The 16629-nt window shown below is 41.0% G+C and overlaps 1 protein-coding gene across 8 annotated transcripts in view; it reads right to left on the reverse strand.

Moving 5' to 3' along the window:
* Window positions 1–15629, reverse strand: part of LOC113015987 (semaphorin-5B-like) — a 45341-nt gene extending 29712 nt beyond the window's left edge. Inside the window, exons 1-3 of one of the 8 annotated variants that reach the window (XM_026158408.1) lie at window positions 15527–15629; window positions 13660–13741; window positions 4131–4191 (exon numbers count right to left, since the gene is read on the reverse strand). The gene's annotated coding sequence lies outside the window, so the exon portion shown is untranslated. Of the gene's footprint in view, window positions 1–4130; window positions 4192–9828; window positions 9894–11785; window positions 11852–13659; window positions 13742–15526 lie in introns of those variants that run through there. The other 7 variants (XM_026158411.1, XM_026158407.1, XM_026158410.1 and 4 more) reach the window with 7 other exon arrangements.
* Window positions 15630–16629: the final 1000 nt, after the last annotated feature.

Below are 16629 nucleotides of genomic sequence, written 5' to 3' on the forward strand. Positions count from 1 at the left end.
ATTTGCCAAACCTAATGATGCCGGTTTGGCCCGGGCGAGAGGAGGTAGAGAGCAGGAATCCTAAAGAGGCACACAGCTGCACTGATCCCTCTCTTCCTATCTCTCTCCTCGCTCCTCCCCGTCTCCCTCCGTCCTCTTATCATGATCTCCATTTCTTTCGCTTTGCTTTTTTGCCAGATGACACGACTGGGATGTATAACCAAACACGTACAGCTGCAATCACTCTCTGTCAATACCCGCTGCCCCACTTGAAGGGAGCCGCTCTGTCAGTAGACATGATTGAAGATTACTGGTTGGACAGCTCATTCCCTGTAACATGAATTTCAATGTGAAGCCAGGGTGATGGAAAAATCACAAAAAACAAACATCCAATGGCCTTAGCTACGCTTGAACGGTACCACAACAACAATTTATTTAACATTTTTATGCATCAAACTTTTAGTTTTATCCATTAAGCAGTTGTTGAAGAGTTGTGGTGTCACTGATCAAGATGTTTATATCAATAATTGGTTAATTTACAGCCTATAGCTACTTTAATGCCAACCCTAATGTCATCTGCTCTATCAACAGATGTATTTTTACTTACTTAGCTCTGAATGGCAAAAACGTTAGTAACAGTTCATGTAGTATGCATGACTGCTAATGATTATCTCAGAGTGGATGATGCAGAGACGGAGCTGCGCTCTAATGCTTGCATTGATCTAAAATTTTTAAAAGACAGTAGTTGTGTTTCACTTCAAGGCAAGACTGATAATCAATATTTAAGGAGCTGTGCAGAAGCTACAAACACTCTTGATATGGAGGAGATGGTTTACAAAGGTGCCAAACTGTGCCATGAGTGCTAACCACCGCACAACTGGGGTATTCAGCTGCATGTTAAGTCAATTTGTGATTCTAAATTACATCTAGGCTTGAATGTGGGCGTCTTTGTTAGGCCTGTGACAAAGTGGTGAGCTGGCCAGGGTGTACCCTGCCTCTTGCTCTGTGACCTCTGGGACACCCTGAATTTGGAAGGCAGAAGATGGATGCATTCAACAAAAGTCCTCCCATAAAGAACAGAAATACATTAATTCACATGTTATAAGAGCGCAGACAACGCCGATGTGTTAAATTGTACACATCCTTTATGAGTGTTTTAACATTTGGTATTAAAGAGTCTTAGCGCTTGTTTACATTTGTATTGACCACTGTCCACTTTTGATCTGATCCGCCAAGATGAACTTTAAACTCAAGTGCTAACACGGTTTAGATTACAAAGTGCAGCTGCCAAAACAAATCATAGAGATCAATCCACACCTCTCTAATCTGTATTAAGAGTTCCTTCACATACTGTTCAGTATGTGAAGGAACAAAGAGCAGTATTCAGGCATAGAAAAAATTCAGAAAGAATTTCAGAAAGAACATTTTTTGGTGAACTTCCAGCACTGAAAACCAATCTTGCCCAACAGGTCTACCAGGACTGAAGCAGACTGCTGGTCACAGAGCTATAGTTGTTGTTATTATACTATTTCTGGCCTGGTTGGAGGAGATTTGTACAGTACTGGTAGTAGTAGTAGGAATTGTAGACACCATGGCCATAAGTCTCCAAAAGTTGACTTAAGTGAAAAGGGAAAGACCATCTCTGAATCGAGGACGGGCCTAAGGGTACATCTTTCGCCATCTTACAATGCTGTGATTGTAGCCATTCCCCAACTATCTGTGAATGGTGCTCATGGCCATTGATCAGTGGTCTTTGATCAGTGGTTGTTGATCAATGGTCATGACGATTTGCATAATCAAGATTAAGGAACTGACCTCCCAGGCCATTGTTCTTTCAGTGGGCTGATTTCAGTCATTATGCAAACGTACTGTTTATAAGATTGGGGAAACCTGCAGTCAGCTGAGACTGAAGAAGTCACCTGGATGAGTGACGAAAACGCTACGTCCGGATGAACAGAATCAACTTTTGGAGATTTACTTTCCTGGATGATTGAGAATGCATCAAGACATGGCCATAAGTGCAGTCAAAACAAACTACTGTCAGACTCTTCCAAGCAATGCCTAGTGATTTGACTGGTAGACGACAGATGGTGCACAACGATATGTTGGCAAACTAATAAAAATCCCAATCCACTCAAATTTTTCCCCAAAAAAATTCTTATTCATGCTGTCACGAAATACCAAAGGACAGCCAGCCTTTATGGTCAAAAGATGTAAAATAACGAAATTAATTTTATGTCTTGAATGAATGGGCCGATATTAGCCAACAAATGAAATGAAATTTAAAAAGTAAAGAAGAGATATAAGAAACTTTAACCATATTATGAGGATTGATGTTGCATAGTTTGTCCACCAGAGGGCACTCTGAGAACTACCCTGTTGGTAACACACGTGATTGGAACGCCACAAACACAATAACCAGATCATCTGACCAGAGTTGGGCAGAGTGTAACGCTTGAGTAGCTCAACTCTATGTCAGTCAAAAGCTGATTGGTTGACAAGCCAAAGGAGTGACAGGAGAAGCGTGAAAAAACATCAAAGACGGGTTTGACTTTGTTCGTTATAACCTTGCTCTTCTCCATGGCTGACCAATGGTACAACAACAGCACAAGCAAGAGTAGCCCTTGTTGTACCACAAACTTGGGACACTGCCTCCATCTGAGAAGAGACGATCTCTGCAGGTAGACGGGCAGCCTGTAACTCCCTACAGTCTGCAGAGAGACATGCTGAACTCCTAAACGAGTAAATAAATAAATAACTACACAATAATTTTAGGGAAATCTGTTTGTGTTTCATGTGACCTACAGAATTGCCTGTTATATCTGACTTTTAAATCACCAACTTCTGATATTGGTCCTAAAAGCCCTATATTGTCAAGGCTACTGTGTTCTACATATAAGCCCTTTACTAATAATAATAAAGCACTTTACAATGCCACTATTCATTCACTCTCACATTCATACACTGGTGGAGGCAGCTACAGTTGTAGCCACAGCTGCCCTGGGGCAGACTGACAGAAGCGAGGCTGCCATATCACGCCATCGGCCCCTCTGGCCAACACCAGTAGGCGGTAGGTGAAGTGTCTTGCCCAAGAACACAACGGCCGAGACTGTCCGAATGGGCAACCTTCCGATTATCAGCTTTAATTTCATTCATAGTAACTGATTAAAATGACTCGTAAATGTCTTACTCCCCAAAACTGTGCACGGCAAATACAAACTGAGTTAATATTATCATTCCAAATATGATTGTCTTGGGTTTTGAATTTCTTGGGTGGCTGACAGTCTGAGCATTTTAATTACTAATCCACTGCACATAACCGATGCTGCTGTCATGAAAAATCTCATAAGACCTGGTCCTTATAACCCACCAGAAAAAATGATCATGGCTACTATTTTCCACCAACGACTAATTTCCATAAATCATGCTCATAGTGTAAAAACACCCCGAAGACATTAATCAGCAAACTGTTGGTGCTGTGATTAACTAGATTACAGCATGATGTCAGTAATTAATTGAAGAGTAAAAGGCGACTCTTTGCAATTTTAAAAATAGAAATAAATAAGCATGCTGCTCTGTGGGAAAACATCAAACAGGAACATTACACTTGCACACGTGCAACATGTGGCTTTTGCTTCAGAAAGGCTTCATTACTGAAGTGGGGAAAAAAAAAAACCCACGCACACATTCAGACATAATAACCCAGACTAGGAGTATTGATCCAGGGCTGGGAGTTTCCTCTGTCTCCCATGCTTCTCTCCACCCCATTCCTCTGTCAGTTTTAGCACTTATGCTTTAACCAGAACAAAGGAAACATCCACTACACGTTACACAAACACATCCCCACATGTAGTCTCCAAAGTCACAGCTAGGGTGATGTACGCTGAAGACGAGCGAGGGGGAAAAAGAGGAGGGGTAGGTGAAGGGTCATATTATAGATGATTAGAGAAGAAATGAGCCTGCAGTGACACGAAAACTGACAGGCAGGCAGAAGGAAAAAAACAGGCAGAAAAAAGTAGACACAAAGACAGAATGGACAGGACAACACAAAAGAATAAGCAGTTGCACTGATGCAGCCAATCTCCGCATGGGATATGTGAAAGCAACGCACACACGCCGCACAAATATCACACAGAAGAAAATAAACTTACTAGTTCACCATCAGCACCAGACAGATTCGGCAGATGAACGAGCGTGGCACAGATCCCGGCGCTTCACATGGTGGGAGAGAGCGAGACAGAGAGACAGAGAGAGAGAGAGAGAAAGGAAGGTATGAAAAACAAGAGAGGGAGAACTTGTTACACATCGGCACACAGTGGCACGCTGACCAGAGAGTGTGCAGGGAGGTGAGGGGAGGTAAAGGGGTGTGTGAGTGTGTGTGTGTGTTTGTGATGGGGAAAATAAGGGAGGGGGGCAAAGAATTTCTATCTGTGCAGAGCAAACTGTTAACTCAATAGACAGAGATGTTCTGCCCCGTGTGAGATCCAGTTTTAGATTCTGTTAAAGAATTAGGTCACAGTATGGCGGGAGCCAGCTTGAGCGTTTGAATTAGTTGTGGTTTGTTACAAGCTCAGTATTGCTGTGCTTTTGCACTGCATTTAAGACTGATGACTTATCGACATGTCCTGTTATTCACTTATAGTCACCTCAGACTGATGCACTGATGAAGAGTAGCTGATTAGCAGGCAAAGTAACTGCTGACCGACACCTTTTTATGAGTCCTAAAGAATAATCAGAGCTAGCATCTTGAGCATAGAGTGTATATAAAATATAGACATCATCACTGTGGTGTCACCTGTTGATTAACAACAGCGGGGAGTGTTTAAGCTTTTTGAAGCTGACTGTGAAAATGAAAACGCCGCTTGATTTGCGATGGGCACGTCGTTAGCCAATGAGCATGCCCGGGATAAACCTCCTTTCTGGCTCTAGTAATAACCATAATTTACAAAATGTACTTGATGTTTTGTTCAGCAGTGGACCAACCAGAAACACTGTCCTCTGGTTTTAAGGCAGATTCCACTTTGGCTTCACTTTTCAGACTTGGAAGCTACGTGCATGTTTTATTCAGTCTATAATCTCAAGCTAAAGCAAATGGCATTTAAGGGGACACCTTTAATCTTGAGCTAAAGGGGCTGGCTTTGGATCCAAGCAGCCATACGCCAAATCAATCGATCATCTTATCACACAAGCACAAATAACTCAAAAGCTGGTGAAAATCATGATTCCCAGTTAGTATTGGAAAAATACATTAAAAGGACAAAACAAGCAATGAGAAAGCTGTGCGTGAGCCCACCATCGTGATCAATAGTAAATGGACTGGTACTTACAAAGCTCTTCTTTCCTTTAACTGAGCACTCAAAGCCCTTTTGAGCACTTAAAACACTAGGAGTGCTCAAGAGATAAGTTGCACTTCTCTCCTTTGCCCTCTTTCATGTGTGCTCAGTGGAGCAGAGGAGATACACGTGGTGAAACAGCGAGCAGAGGAGAGCAGCAAAACATAAGCACGGAAATCAGATGAAAAAAGCTGCACATAAAGGGTGAGCAGGTAACCAAGTGCTCAATTTCCAGACAGCAGCAACCTAGGTTCCAATCTAACCTGTGGAGCTTTGCCCTGCCACTTTCTTCACTTTCCTGTCTGTCGCTACTATCATTATCAAATAAAGGCAATTGACAAAAAACAATATAAAAAAAGGATTGTGTACTGAATTATTTGTTTTTTTTGGTGGAGGTGGAGGGGTGGTTTAACATTTAACTTTCGCTTTCTCTTTCACACTCTTATAACCATGAGAAAGGCCACCACAGGGAGGGACTAACACGTCCCTGGTACTACCAAAACGCTAACAGCGAAGCTTGAGTTACAAGACAGATGGAGTGAGACTTCCAGTGACCACACCCGTAACTCAGTTATGAAGGTGGATAAGTTATTTAAAAAATGCCCTTTTATTGCTGTAAATTTGAGCATTTTAACATGGTTTGAAACCACCTTAAACACGCACCAAGTGTTGCTGGGTTTGCTATATTATATAGTGTGGCAAAAACAATCAGCAGCAGATAGATAATGGATGATAGGAAAATGTCACTTCTATCTGAGAAGCATTCTGAAGTAAAAGAAAATGTTGTGTTTATGGCAAAACCTTTAACATTAGTGCTAAGAATTAAAACACAGTGATGCACGAACTCTCAAACTAACTATTTACGCTTTAATCAGCAGGCACAAAGGCAGACAAAAAAGAGGTTAAGTGCTCTCAGCTACATCTGAAATCATCTGGATACTAAAGTAAGACTTGGTGTTGGTTGAACACAGCTGCAGTAGCACCGATGTGTAAATGAATCAGGAGACAGAGTCAACACCAAATTCCATTAGTTCAGACAAACATTTCGTTTGCCTAAACAAAGAAATTCAGACTTCCCTCTTGAGAGACCCGATGCCCAGCAGAAAACTGTGATAACATCCGCTAATAAATTTAACTGACTGTGACCCATTAAGGGCAAAAAAGTTCAAACACAAGCACGAGTACTTTTACAACTGAATACGAATACTTTAAATACCCTAAAGAAACTAGCTGTGGATTTTTGTGTTAGCTGTAGAATAATTAGAGATCATGTCAGAAAACATGCGTCTAACTCTTTAACTCTTGATGCAGTGAATAAATTTAATATTGACAGCTGTGAGCCAGCCTGGTTTTCCCATCAGGCTTTACAGAAACTTCATCCAGTGGATGTTAGAGGCGGGTGGATCAATCCAAATATTGATAGTCGATACTAGAGCAGGGCGATATGACCAAAAATATTTATCACGATATACATTTGAAAATTTGCGATAACGATATAACTGACGATATAATTGACACTAGACAAAACACTTTACAACTCCACAAGTTTATTAGTGCAAAAAACCCCATCAATGTATTTTCACTTAAACAAGCAGCTGTTTTTTATGTGCATTAAAGTTATATAAAAACGTAACAGTGCAAATTCCTCGCTGACAGTTTAACCAAAAGTCATTTCCAGTGGAAATTGGCCGACATATCCTCAGCATAACCATGTATAATATCCACTAAACTTAAAAAGAGGTTATACACACACAATACGGTAATATTATGTTGAAGCACAGTACGTATCACTCCGCGAGACGCCTGCCTACGATAGCCGTAATGCTCCAACAATCCATCAAGCGGTGCGGCTTCGTAGCTCAGCAAAGTCGTACTAAAACATTTGACAGATTTTCGAGCGCCGTGTACATAAAATTGTTTCGAGGTCAGTAAACACAACCAGAATTCATACATAAGGCACACAGGATTATAGAAAGCAGTATCTTTACAGTATCATTAGACTTTTATTTTCTATTTACAACCACTGTCAATTTTCAGAAAAATCAAAGGATTGATTTTAAGTGTGCCGTATTTTCCAAAAAACATGGTAATAACAACGGCCCGCTAGCATGCTCTACCAAAAATAGTGCTTTGTTGTGTATCTGACGGACGAAAGCCAAACTGAAGTTGCAGCATTTTTACAAACCAATTCTGGTTCATCCGTTTCATTTAACGATCCGCTTTCGCTCTTCTCATTCTGCGTCACCGCCATGTGCGTATGTAAACACAGGCACTGCGCATGCACGTTTTACCCATATTCTATCACGATATTTCATTTTCTTATCGTTGCCCAAAATTACACCGGTATTAGCGTGAATGGTATGATATAGCCCAGCCCTAGTCGATACCACTGGTATCTTGTTGTCACTGGTATCAGATTGATACCAGTGCGATTAGATTGATGCTTATCATACCCTGAACACACTCTGTGAAAAATATCTGAACCTTTTTTGTTAGTTACTTGTTAGTTAGACAGTAACTTGGTATCAGATCAATACCAGAGTATCACTAGTGGATACCTGGTAATTACACATGCCTTTGGCAGATCAAATGAACATGGAAGTAAGCAATGAGGGGTCGGAGGAATGTCCGGAGAGTAGGGCTGGGCCATATTATACCTTTCACAGTAATACCGGTATAATGTTAGGCAACGATAAGAAAATGAAATATCATGCTAGAATATGGGTAAAACATGCATGCGCAGTGCCTTTGTTTTCATACGCTTATATGCACATGGCGAACAGGCATGGCGGCGACGGAGAATGAGAAGGGCGAAAGCGGATTGTCGAATGAATCAGATGAACCAAAATTGGTTTGTAAAAATGCTGCAACTTCAGTGGTTTGGAACTGGTTTGGTTTTCATCCGTCAGACACCCACCAAAGCAAAAAATTTTGTAGAACATGGAAGCGGTCCATGGGGGCAAAGGGAGGAAACACCACAAACCTATTTCATCATTCGAACCAGAAGCACTTGTTGGAGTACAGCAAAGCTGTTTCAGCACGTGAAGAAACGTCCGCTTCAACTAGCACGGTGGTGAGACCAAAGAAGCTGACTCAACAAACAATTGGCGTAGCTTTAAATAGCTGCACGCTAGGACTGGGCAATATATCGAGTTTTTAAATATATCGACACAGTTTTATACGAGATATGAGATGTGACAATATCGTTTATATATCGATGTAGTCTACGTTACGTTATAACTATACTTGTGGAGCCGCAAGTTTTCCTCTCTTTCGTCCACTGTGTCTCTACGCAACGTTACTCTGCCTCGCCTCTCTCCTTCACTGAACACAGCTCCTCCGCCCCCATCGCTTCACCTGCAGGCAACGACAAGATGGACACGGCAGCTATCACAGAGGAGCTGGTCGGTAAAAAGAAAACATTTGGAGATTACTATTTTAGTGCTGTCAGCGTGACGTTAACGCCATAACTACATTAACGGGGCAAATATCTGTTAACGAGTTACCGCGCATCGCCCCGTGCATGAGGCTGAACGGCGTCAACGTGTTAACAAGCTAACCGGGCTAACGCGTTGACACCTAAAATCCTTTCATTTTCTCAAAATGTCGACAGTGTGCCTTATGTATGAATTCTTGTTGTGCTTACTGACCGCAAACCGATTTTATGTGGTACACAGTGCTCAGAAACCTTTCAAAAAGTGTTTTGGTACGACTTTGGTAAGCTACGAAAGCTGCACTGCTTAAAGGACTGTTGGAGCATTATAGCTACCAAGGAGCCTCGCGGAGTGATACGTACTCTGCTTCAACGTAATATTACCTTACTGTGTGTATAAGGACCATAAATGGCACCTGTTCAGAGACACGGTTACAAAGAGGATTTCAAACTCCAGGCTGTCAGTCACGCAGTAGAACCTGGGAACAGAGCAGCTGCTTGTTATTATGCTCAGCGTCTGTTACTTTACATTTTGACTGCACAATTGTGAGCTCTTTGTTATGCACAAAAACAACATTGTTTTCTTTTATTTATGGAGCATTATTATTTAATAAATGCTGATCATTTATTTCTGAGTAATTTTTTCTTGTACATCTATGCTGTATGTTAATAAATGTGCCTGTGTGAGATTTGGGACACAGTGTGACTAAGAACTCTCTTTTTGTTCTTACTTTATGGCTTTAAAAAATATTGAGATATATATCGTATATCGCCATCCAGCTAAAGAATATCGAGATATGAATTTTGGGTCATATTGCCCAGTCCTACTGCATCTCTAATGACAAAAGTAGTAAACGCTGGGAGGAACTAACTAATGCAGTGATGCATTGTTTAGCCAGGGATATGATGCTCATTCAGCATGTGGAAAGAGAAGTCAATTGTATCGTCAGTTATCTTGTTATCACAAATTTTTAAATATATATCATGATAAATATTTTTGGCCATATTGCCCTGCCCTACCGGAGAGTATACATAACTGTTCACTTAATACGAGATACAGGCTTATACAATTTATTACATTACCATAGACCACAGGTGTTGAACTCCAGCCTCGAGGGCCAGTGTCCTGCAGGTTTTAGATGTGTCCTTGATCCATCACAGCTGATTTAAATGGCTAAATTACCTCCTCAACATGTCTTGAAGTTCTCCAGAGGGCTGGTAATTAACTAATCATGTGATTCAGGTGTGTTGACCCAGGGTGAGATCTAAAACCTGCAGGACACCGGCCCTCGAGGCCTGGAGTTCGACACCCCTGCCATAGACTATCAGCTACACACTCTCTCCCCTGATATTCCACCTGTCTGTCATCAATGCAAATCCACCACTGGTAATTTGACTTATTCTTTCTGGTCATGTAGTTATTGGAAGAGCATTTTTACTGTTACTCTGAAGCATTTGGAAAGAGCTGGGAACCAGACGCATTTACAGCTATCCTTGGGGTGACCAGTGATTTGACGTGTGTTAATAAGTATGAACAGATTGCAATCCACTTTGGAATGGCAATTGCAAGAAAGTTAATAGTACGACAGTCGGGTGGGAAAAAAAAGACTCTGCACTCACATTTGAGCTTTGGATGGGAAGAATTGTAAATATGTTGCATCTAGAGAGACTGAGGCTTCTCGGTGATATGAGACTCAATATATTTGAGAGATCCCGGCATTTTAATGGCATTTTTGAATGGGGAAAATCAGTATGCTGCGTGTGTGTGTGTATTTGCTTGTGTCTTTACTGGGAAATACTCAAAGAAATAAAAAGAGGTAAGGGTATTTGTTTGAATAAAAATGCAGAAATCTACATCCAGTGCAGGAAATAAGATATACATTTTCCAATTCAACACGCGGCGTCTTTAAATTACAACCTTAGAAATGGCAATGCAGTCCAATCTTTCTGTTGTATTAATTTACATCTAATATCTTTGATGTTCCACTCTCCACCGCTGTGTGCTTTATGATCTTTGCCCGTCCAGGTTCCTTCAAACTTAGAAGCATAATCACATTCTTTCTGTCATTCCTGAAAGGTTTTTTGCTTCCTTATACATGTGTGATATTTGCTTAAGCAAGCGAACACAGCTGCTGGCATGCTATGGACAGCTTGCACCGTGCTGCCACTGACCACTGCTGAGTACAGGAAAGGCCGAAACTCACCCACCATAAAAATTCTGGGCATATCTAAGTGCATCATGAAATTTAAGGACTAATAAATGGAATGCAAAAAGGCATAAATGATCGCAAATACTGTTTCTGTCGTTAAAATGATAAATACAGAAATCTTCTGGCTGTAATGAGCCTGATCAGCGGGCTGTATGACGGACTAAGATCAAATAGCTCTCCTATGGATGCACACCATCATATCTGTCAAGCCAGCAAGCAGGAAATATGACAGCTCCTCACACTGTTGACAGAAACAGCAGCCAGGCGCGGCTGTACAAGTGGCTGCCAATCTGATAAGGCGAAGGGGTGACCTCCTGCTCAGAAATTAATGGCACCGATAAATCAAACACACTGAAAAACGACAGGCTCGTTTAGCTTCTCGTGGGCCTGGCGGAGCCTAAGAGACAAATAACACTGTCCAGTCTCATCCCCAACTTTAACAGGGCAGGATATTCATCTCTCCCAGCCTCAGTCTCACCACAGCGGAGAACCAAACCCCCCACCACTACCACCACCACCACCACCCCACCCCCTGAGAGGATGAATGGCTCGCTCCTGTGCAAACTTCAGGATGACCTCCTCCGGCTGTGTTTTTGCTGCCCCTCCTGTCAGCGCTGAGGCTGAAAGATTGCAGGCACGGTGAGGCGGCAGGGGAGCCTCAGCGCAAGCCGAAGCAGCACCGGTGAAAAACAACCAGCTCGGAACATTATAGAGTAATGATAATATATATCATGATAAATATTTTTGGCCATATTGCCCTGCCCTACCGGAGAGTATACATAACTGTTCACTTAATACGAGATACAGGCTTATACAATTTATTACATTACCATAGACCACAGGTGTTGAACTCCAGCCTCGAGGGCCAGTGTCCTGCAGGTTTTAGATGTGTCCTTGATCCAACACAGCTGATTCAAACGGCTAAATTACCTCCTCAACATGTCTTGAAGTTCTCCAGAGACCTGGGAATGAACTAATGATTTGATTCAGGTATGTGGACACAGGGTGATATCTAAAACATGCAGGACACCGGCACTTGAGGCCAGGAGTTGCCTACCCCTGCCCTAGATGCATCCATCTGAGTGTGTGTGTGTGTGTGTGTGTGTGTGTGTGTGTGTGTGTGTGTGTGCGTGTGTGCGTGTGCGTGTGTGAATGTTCGATAAAAGCTTGGGTGAATGAGACTTTGAATGCTCAAACTGAGTAGGATATAAGTGCCACTCTGTTTACTGTTGGATAAATATGCGCTCATAAGTTTAGAAGTACTTTATTTATCCCATATTTGGAAATTCTGGCATCATCATGTCAAAATATTTCTGACGTCCCCTTTTAGAGGCGTCATCTGCGCTTGTGAAGTCAAGAAAAATGGTTCGATAACAAAATAAAAAACCAATTTTTACCATGTTTTTGTGTCTTTAATCTCAGAATATTTTCAGATTCTCTTCTTACAAATTGATTTTGTATTATTTGCTCATATTTTAACTTCATAATATTAGACAATATTACATTTTTGCACCACATTAATATCAGGGCAGCTCCAGGACTTTTTTTCTTTGTGAATTTGCGAAGTTAATCTCAGAAAATGTAAGTTTTTGTTTAAATATTACACAACTTTTTTAAACTTGTGTTTCTGAATCAATTTGCTTTTATGCACTCGTTATCCACTCCTGTGTTTATGTGACTTGTGGCACTTGTAGATGAACTCTTGGAAATTAGATCTTGGCGTTGGTTACATTTAGTAAAATCAACTTCAGCAGCTCAGACTTGAACTAGCAAACTTATTTTCCAGTCATGCACACTGACATCTGTCCCGCAGCTTGTCTGAGGTATTAGAAAGCATTATTTTCAGTGTCAATTAAACTGCGAGTTATGTTCAAAATCAACTTATTGACCATTTTGTTGATAAGAAATCTATCACGGAGCAAAACTAAATTTGCCTATGATCACATTTCCTCCAAACTTATTAGCAAATATTATTACTGAATATCACAATATCAACACTCTAATATTGTCACAATCAATTAATCCAAACACACCAGCCAATCCCCAATGGGCTCCATTAATCACAGACCAGCTGCAGAGGAGGGCTACAGTGGTAGCCCAACAACTCTTAACCCCCAAAACCAGCGCCACCACCACCCACGTCACCGCCTTCAATGGACTCCTTGTGCAGCACATAGGGCTCCACTGTGAAGCACGTCTGCGTGTCACAAAGAAATATTGATGTTAAACACTTCAAACATTCAGTTCGTTCCGCTTTAAACACTGGCTGTGTTGATTTTCGAAAACCCTGCAGTCACTGAGGTTTACCTTTCTACTGGAGCTATAAAAAAAAGACTCACACACACAAGAAGAAACAGGGGCTAGGTCCAGTTTAGAGGTTAGAGAAGAAGCCCACAGACACTTACGGTGAGTCACTGAGCAACATTATGGGAAATTTGCTAAAATCAGATCTCAAACATGTAGATTTGCATAAGTCATGTTTGGGTCCAACCTATAGCATGCAGCTGGTCTTGTTCTGTCAAAACTAGAGTCTGGCAGCTTTTAAAATATCATGTTTACTCTTCATATCTTGTTTATTTACTTGTGCAGAAATAGAAATGCAAAAATGAGAGATGGTTTTAGCAGCTGCAAACTTTTTTTTTGCTGTTTATCGGGTAAACTTCGGGAGGGTAAGCATCTCGCACAGCGGCACGAAATCTCTTACCAAAATTCACATGCCATCCGAAGGTCGCTGCTTTTCATTTCCAGAAAGCTTTCTGCTCTTCCTCATAATTACCACCATTGTCCTACAATGCAAGGCACAAAATGCAGAGATTTGTACCAAGGTTATTTAAATAAATAAAGGTTAGGCACACAGACACAGTCTCAGTCTGTCCATCAGGGCCTCGGGAATAAACTTGCTCATTTGCTCTTTTTCCACTCCAGCCCAACCTCATGACACTGTGGAGGTCTGTGGGTAACACATTCAGGAATCCAGTTTAATGACTGAATGCCACTTCCATTTCAGGGGTTATACATTAGCAGCAGAAGGGCTGTTGCATATAGTCAGGGCTCTGAGAAGCCCTGTCTCTATTTAGTGCTGAGGCAGAAAGAAAAATTAATTGCAACTAAAACTGTTATTTATTTGAGTATTATATAGGAATAAACACATTTAATACTTCCTGCACAGTCTAACTGTAAAGCTTGTCATAGATTTGACATGTTTGACTCCACTGCCTGCTGTCAGTCACACATTTAACCGAGGAATAATCATAATAATGATAGCAGCACGTTCATGTTTACCAGTTAAAGTATGGTAAACTTAGAGTCTGAACAGTCTGTCTGAAGGAAATATCTGTTAAGTTCTCGGCCTTTTTTCCTTCTTCTATCACATGGATCTCTTCAATTCAGTTCAATTCAGTTTTATTCATAGCTCCAAATCACAACAACAGTTGCCTCAACGTGCTTTGTATTGTAAGGTAAAGACCCTACAATAACACAGAGAAAACCCCAACAATCAGACAACCCCCTAGGAGCAAACGCTTGGTGACAGTGGGAAGCAAAAACTCCCTTTTAACAGGAAGAAACCATTGGCAGAATCAGGCACATGAACAAGTTTTTCAGCATCACTCTGAAACAGAAGTTTTAGAGATATTGTGCAAATTTTTAAAAAAAAAAAGCAGTCCTATAACCTGACCTTATAACAATAACAATACAATAACCACCTTGTGTTTCTGCCCCATCTTCAATGACAGCAACAACAACAACAACAGCAATAGTGCAGGGAAGACGGAAGTCATGGTGTGCTCTCCGCCCAAGACGGTGCTACAAAAGTTGTTTTAATGTATCTTTGCAGTGGTTTGCAGTTGTCTGCAGTTTGTTTGGCGGGTACTTTTGCACAAATCAACTACTTTCAGAAAGCTGGATACACTCTGAAGCAAAACCCATTTGTCAGTGTCCTAAAAGGAAAATATTCACTCACTATATCATCTACAGGCACCAGGTTCACAGTCCGAGGTGTATACTGACTGAACACCTGGAGGAAAATTACGGGCTGATGTGAAGCCAATCCATCATGTTATCCACTTGCAGTACAGTCACTGTAGCTTTACCGTTGCACATCAGTCCACCAGGAATGTAGTCTACTTCTAAAGTTTGGTTAACCGGTTACAAATAAATCCTGCACCGACGACACTGTCTAATTTTACTAATCTTTCTAAAGATATTAAAATGCATTCACAGCACGTGATGCAGTGTTAAGAAGTTCTGACTTACAGAACAAATAATTTCATCAAACTGTCAACTTCAAAGCTTTAGTACTTAATGCTTCCAACATGTGATTTAAATAAGAAAATATTAGAGCCGAATTTGAGGGGGAACTCCAACTAAAGGATACTTCACGGTTTTAAACTGAAATATGCTTTCCAGCTTTCCAGGCAATACAAATTTTACATTTGTAAATGGAGTTCGGCGCTAATTCGTTCAACGCATTAACCACAGACGGGCTGATGAATTCCACGAGCTTGTCTATGAAATAAAGTTTAAAAATGGAACAAAAAAAGAAAACAATGTTAATGGAAGCGCGAGCTTACCTCTCACCTTTGGGTCATCACAGGATTCACGGTGAGGGGAGTTATGCGGGCTCAGAGACAGATGCAGGACTCGCTGCAGACCCGCCGTCCACAGCTGTGCACTCTGCTGCAGCCCTGTGATGGCAGGGCGAGGCAGGCTCAGACCACTAGGGGCGCTGTGTGATAAACTGAGTGGTTTCTACGTTTAATACCGCAATAAGTGTGATTTGACAGGCGTCTTTATGCATGACGGAAAACAAAAAGAGAAAGAAAGCAAGAAGTTATGTTGCTTTTTTGTTTTTTATAAAAGTCAGTCTCAGGCCCGTATTGAGTCATTATGACTTCCCAGAGCCGATAGCCAGTGTGAGTCTGTGACACTGTATTGCAGAACATTTTCTCCAGTAAGACAAACCTCGCTTTTTAAAGAAACTTTAAAAACTTTACAAAAAAAGTGGATCCACTTAGTCAGGAAGGTTGTGCTAAAATTAGTCTTGGCTATGGATTGTCCAAGGGTTGCCTTCTCTTTCTTGATAGAAGGCATGTGCCACTTATTACTGGCACATGGATGAGCTCATTGAGAAAAAGAAAAATACAATCAAGAAACCACTGAGCAAAGCTTGGCTGCCACCTAGCGGGAGAACATTACGCAATCCCACTGCAAAACATTAACCTAATCATGTACTCTATGTAAACAATGACTGTATCTAAAGCACTGCAGTTTGCATTTCAGATAAGTTATGAATATTTCCAAAAGCCTCAAACACGTTTTTCAATTAAAATAATCAATTACGACCTCTGTGTATTTTATTTTTATTTAATTTTATATATATATGTATGTACATGCACACACGTAGATATACATATATACTATACATATTCAGTAATGTGCATACACTTTATATTTGTACATATATTTATTGTTATAATCCTCAGATTTACCCATTCTTATATTTTGTTTGTTCTTACGTTATTGTATTGTATTTTGCACGCCTCTGTTGCTTGTGAAGCTTGTACACAAGAATTTCACTCACATGTGCTGTACCAGTGTACCTGCACATGTGATGTGACAATAAAAGTGATTTGATTTGATTTGAAAACATAAACACATAAAAACTCAGTCAGAA

The sequence above is a fragment of the Astatotilapia calliptera genome, chromosome 23, assembly GCF_900246225.1.
Source record: "Astatotilapia calliptera chromosome 23, fAstCal1.2, whole genome shotgun sequence".
NCBI lineage: Eukaryota > Metazoa > Chordata > Actinopteri > Cichliformes > Cichlidae > Astatotilapia > Astatotilapia calliptera.